The sequence below is a fragment of the Saccostrea cucullata genome, unplaced genomic scaffold (genome assembly GCF_032062105.1).
Source record: "Saccostrea cucullata isolate Sc308-1 unplaced genomic scaffold, CSIRO_AGI_Scuc_v1 ctg5461, whole genome shotgun sequence".
NCBI lineage: Eukaryota > Metazoa > Mollusca > Bivalvia > Ostreida > Ostreidae > Saccostrea > Saccostrea cuccullata.
Window position 1 is genome coordinate 41,765 of NW_026933025.1, and position 6,000 is coordinate 47,764.

A 6,000-nucleotide genomic window follows, 5' to 3' on the forward strand; every position below is an offset into this window, starting at 1 on the left:
TGAAAACTGTACTTAATTATATCACAATATATCTCATGTAAAATGTACCGTTATACATAAATTAAATTCAATACAAGAAATTTACTGGAGTAAACGAATTTATTAAATTATATTAAACGCGACTTTTCATGCAGTGATAGCTTCAATGAAATTAAATACATAAAACGTTCTTATCGCCTTTATTTCATTTCGTTAATCTGAACGTATATTTAACACATTGTACACATAACATATTGTATCTAGCCTAGTTACACTAAAGCAGTGAAACGGAAATTAAGTTTTAAGTTTGATACTGAATTGCAACATACTACTACCTGAAAGTCCAAGTAGTTTTTTTTTTACATTTCATGCATCCTTATATCAGAATGGTTTAATCAAACGCTCAGCTGCCTCCATAGACCTCTACTCGCGAAATGGCGGAGTTGACAGAGACAGCCTCTATCTTGGTCCCGCTTCAGATTTTTAAATGTTAATATCTAGAGTTTTGATTTATCAATAATCAAACAAATTATATAGTAAGCATCAATAGAAGAGTCTCTATTAGCATTCCAAAAATAAATAAAAAATAATGAAAAACAAAAAAGTTAGAAAATACAGTTTTTTTAATTCGTTTCTCCTAAGGACAGGAAGTAGCGACGACGAACAAAAGGTCGCGTCCTGGATAGTATATATCACGATCTATAATCCCTGAAAGTTTCATGTTGATATCTCTTACCGTTTTTGAGTTTAATCGTGGACAAAATGTCATTTTAATTTCAGGAAATGTCCCGTAACTTGGCACCAGATAGGAATTTTCAAAAAATCTCCCGAATATACAAAATTCATGTAACGACACATCTGTTCTGAAAATTTCTTATAATTCCATCCAGTAGTCTTGGAGAAATCGCGTGCACAAAATTAGAAAGTCAAAAAAATAAGAAAAATAATAATAACTAGATACGATCTCGTTGCGAGCAACGAGAGGTCTTCCGTCCGATTCAGGAAAAAAACCCACGTAAAATTGAGCTGAAAAGTGAATCAAAATTTCTGTCACAATTAAGGAGGATTGAACCCAGGTCGCCAACACGAATGCAGTTTTTTTCTTTTTTTTTCACCAACGCGCAAACCGTTACGCTATTGGGAATACTGCTTCAAATACACTTGTGTATACTTTTGCAACAACACACCTGTCTAAGAATCATAAAAGGCGGGCCACTATTCATAATTTCGCGCCAAACGCCACGATTAAATATATATTCGCGCATTTTCTTTAAACTGATCTATTAAATAGGTGTGATAGTTTCAATGAAATTAAATACATAAAACGTTCTTATCGCCTTTATTCTATTTCGACGTTAAGAAAGTATATTGAACACATTGTACACATTACATATCGTATCTAGCCCAGTTACACTAAAGGAGTGAAACGGAAATTAAGTTTTAAGATTGACACTGAATTGCAACGTACTACTACGTGAAAGTCCAAGTAATTTTTTACATTTCATGTATCCTTATGTCAGAATGGTTTAATCAAACGCTCAGCTGCCTCCATAAGCCCCTACTCGCGAAATGGCAGAGTTGACAGATACAGGCGCCATTTTGGTCCCGCTTCAGGTTTTTGAAAGTTAATATCTAGAGTTCAGATTAACTAATATTAAAACAACTTATATAGTAAGCATCAATAGAAGTGTCTCCATTAATATTCCAAAAATAAATGAAAAATATTGAAAAACTAAGAAAGTTGAAAATTTGGACTTTTTTAATTGGCTTCCGGTAGCAACAGGAAGTACTGACGACGAACGAAAAGTTGCGTCCTGGAAAGTATTGATCATCATCTATATACTCTGAAAGTTTCACATTGATATCTTTTACCGTTTTTGAGTTTAATCGTAGACAAAATGTCGTTTTAAAATCAGGAAAATGGTCCAAAACTTGGCACCAGAAAAGATTTGGCGAAACTTGTCTTGGAACTTTCGAGAGTGTGTGCTACAACACATCTTTCCTGAAAATTTCATCAAATTCCATCCAGTAGTTGTCGAGAAATCGTGTCAGAATAATAATAATAATAATAATAATAAAAAGAAACAGAGCAATAACTATAAGGTCTTCCGTGAAGACGGAAGACCTTAATAATAACTAGATGCGTTCTTGTTGCTAGAGCGTTCTATGCTGCGTCATCCCATGAAATAGATTTCAGAATGTATATTTTTGTAAACGTTCATTCACAACAATCTCTCAAAATACATAATAATAATTACACGAATTCCTCAAAATATTTCAAAAAATAGCTTTTAAAAATCGGCAAAATATTCCATATGTCTAAGAAAAAAAGAGACAAAAGTCATTTGCAACTGAAAAAGACAGAAACAAAGAATAAAAATTTTAAAACGCCCCCAGCGGGATTCGAACCCCCGACAGTGGGACAAAGTTTTGTTCGGCCATATCTTTTCAATATATTCACGCATCAAGATACTGAACACATATTTAGAATTCTCAAAACACACTTTATAAACCCTGTAAATCCTAAAAAAAATATTGAAAAACAAAAAAGTTGAGAAATTGGACTTTTTGAATTCACTTCCGTTTGCGACCGGAAGTGCCGACGACGAAAAATAAAGGTCGCTGCCCATAACGGAGTTCGATGTTCTATTACCTCAGTGAGTTTCACTTTCATATCTTTAGCCGTTCTCGAGCAAACCGCTGGACAAAATGCCCTTTAAAAAATACAAAAATCCCCAAAAAATCGCGAACGAAAGTAAATTTCGAAAAAATGAAAAACGTGTCTGGAGATATTTTCATGATGCATCATCCCTGTAAAAATCTTTCAGATCCGTCCACGCACAGCTGAGATATCGCCCTAACTATGAAAAAAGAAAAATAATAATAATAATAAAAAAAAAACAGACGAATAACAATAAGGTCTTCCGAAGGAAGTCGGAAGATCTTAATAAGAAACAGTAGAATCACTATAAGGTCTTCCGTGAAGACGGAAGACCTTAATAATAATAATAAGTAACAATAGAATCACTGTAAGGTCTTCCGTGAAGACGGAAGACCTTAATAATAATAATAAGAAGAAACAGTAGAATCACTATAAGGTCTTCCGTGAATTCGGAAGACCTTAATAATAATAAGGAAAAAGAAACCGAACGAAAACAATATGGTCTTCCGTTGGAAACGGAAGACCTTAATAAAAAACAGACAAATAACAGTAAGGTCTTCCGAAGGAAGTCGGAAGACCTTAATAATAGGAAACCGACGGAAAACAATATGGTCTTCCGAAGGAAGTCGGAAGACCTTAATAAAATACAGAGTAAAAACAATTTGTTCCCCATATTCGTTTGGGGAACATAATAACATAAGTATACTGTTCTATCAGCATTGCAAATGACAAGCATATAACATTTTACTGTATAGATCAGAACCATATGTTATTTTATATATTAGCAAACAACATTTATAACATAAGTGTACTGTTCTATCAGCATTGCAAATGACAAGCATATAACATTTTACTGTATAGATCAGAACCATATGTTATTTTATAAATTATTGATATCTTACTAGCGGTCAGGTCTTCTATTTTGAAATCTCCCCTGTAGAAAGAATATGGATTTTCTGCACTTATTTTCGACAGTGCGTCAGCATTGACATGTTTCTTACCTTCCCTATGCTGAATGGCCATATTGTACTGGCTTAATTCCTCCATCCAACGAGCCAATTGACCTTCAGGAAAACGGAAGTTCAATAACCACTGAAGGCTGCTATGGTCTGTACGTACTGTAAATGGTCTTCCTAGCAAATAGTAGCGGTAATACCGAGTAAAAACAATAACTGCTAGAAGCTCCTTGCGAGTAGTACAGTAACGTCGTTGTTCAGGTAATAAAGTCAGACTAGCATAGGAAATAGTCCTCTCTTCGCCATTTTGTATTTGAGATAGTTCTGCTCCTATGGCAAATCGGAAGCATGATCAGTTTCCGGTATGAAATAACCATCTTTTGTAGGTAGGGTAAGAACAGAAGCTCTTGTGAGGGCCAGTTTTACTTTTTCAAAAGCCGACTGTCGCTCCTCACTCCAGTAAAACCTATTCTTACCTGTTATTGCATACAAGGGAACAGTCATCCTAGCGAATTCCTTGATGAAATTCCTGTGGTAATTTGCAAATCTGCAGAACCGTTCAACGTCCTTGGTGCAGATAGGCACTAGCCACTTGCGCACTTGATATCTGTAGCTAGGTCCAATTCCTAATCTTGTTTTTTTGACGGTACGTCCCAGGAATTCCACTTCCTTTCTGAACAGCACACACTTCTTGGGTTTAAGCTTTAAACCATATGATCTAAATCCTTCAAGAACATCAATGATATTGTTTAAATGTTCCTGAAAGTTTTCCCCCAAAACAAGTATGTCGTCAAGAAACGCCAGGACTGTTTTCCAATGTAGGCCACGTAGTACAAGATTCATCACTCGGGAATAAGTACTGGGTGCATTACAGAGTCCGAATCCCATACTATTAAATTGAAACGAGCCATATTTGGTAATAAAGGCAGGTTTCTCTTTGTCTGCATCTTTGACTTCCACCTGCAAGTAAGCCCAGTTGGCATCTAATTTCGAAAACCAAATATTTCCGGTAAGTGTGTCAAAACACTCGTCGACCAATAGGAGGGGAAAGACATGCTTTTTGGTGACTGCATTTAATGCTCTGTAATCAACACACCACCGGAGGCTGTCATCTTTTTTCCTTACTAATACAGGTGCCGATGCCCATTCTGATGATGAGGATTCAATGACTCCAGCACTAAGCAACTTATTGAGATGTTTTTCCTCCTCGTCCACATAACATGCAGGTGTTCTGCGCAAGCGTTGTTTGATTGGCCTAGCTTCTCCGATATCTATACCATGCTCTATTGCCGTAAAATTCCCTAGGTCAAATTCGTTCTTGGCGAAAACATCTGCATATGACGATAAGACATCTCTAAGGAGTGATTTCTCTTTGGATGATAAATGCTCTCCAGACTTCATCAGCAGATCTCTAAGATGCTCCGGTACCTCTTCTGCGGTTGTGTTTTTAGAGGACACTTTCTGTATTTTGACTCCCCAAGCTCGTTTTCTGGTAGTATCTCTAAGATCTCATGAGCGGTTCCAACTTCCTCTCCCTGTTTTAATTTGATGTTCTTACTAGATATATTAATAAACCAAACTAAGGGCGCACAACCCTTAGATCGTAATACTCTGGGAGACAAAAGGGTACTTGATTGAATTGGCTCAACAAGGTAATCATCCAATGACTTACTTAAACTGCATGGTACTCTCAGTACAGCATAGGGTGGAACATTGGTCTTTTAATCACTGTAACTTTAGCCACTCTTGCTGTACTAGGATTACCACCAGAACAAGAATTCATTGCTATACGCTCATAGCCAATTTCAATATTACCTTCACTCATGTTGATTATTGCTTGATGTTGTTGCAGGAAGTCAAGTCCTAAGAGTATATCATCATCCACTGGCGCCAGAAACACTCCGTTGTCAATGAAAGTCTGAGACCCTATGACAATACTTACCGGACCGACTCTATATCCTGTCATTTTTAAATCTCGTCCTGCTGAATGTAATATTACCTTTTTTCAGAATGGATACTTTTGAAGTTAAGGAACTATACAGCTTATCAGATACTATACTTACCTGAGCCGCGGTATCAATAGCCGCCGCAAAAGGTACACCATTTATATCTAACTGGACTTTAATGTAAGACGATGACCTCATTTTCCTTATGTATATCTCGTCGGGTGGGTCAGAATTATCAATGGTCAGGCCTTCATTAGGGATCAAGGGTTGGCCTACTGTCCTGATCCCTCGTCGTTTCCCTCCTTCTTGGGGCTAGCGAAGGTGACACTCTTCGATGGTCTGTTAAGGCTGTTGAGGCTAGGACAATCCGCTTTAAAATGGGATGTACTGCAGCAGCTGTAACACCTCCGCGCTGGGGATGGAGATCTCGAAGTTGACCGAGACGCTGTGTTCTGAA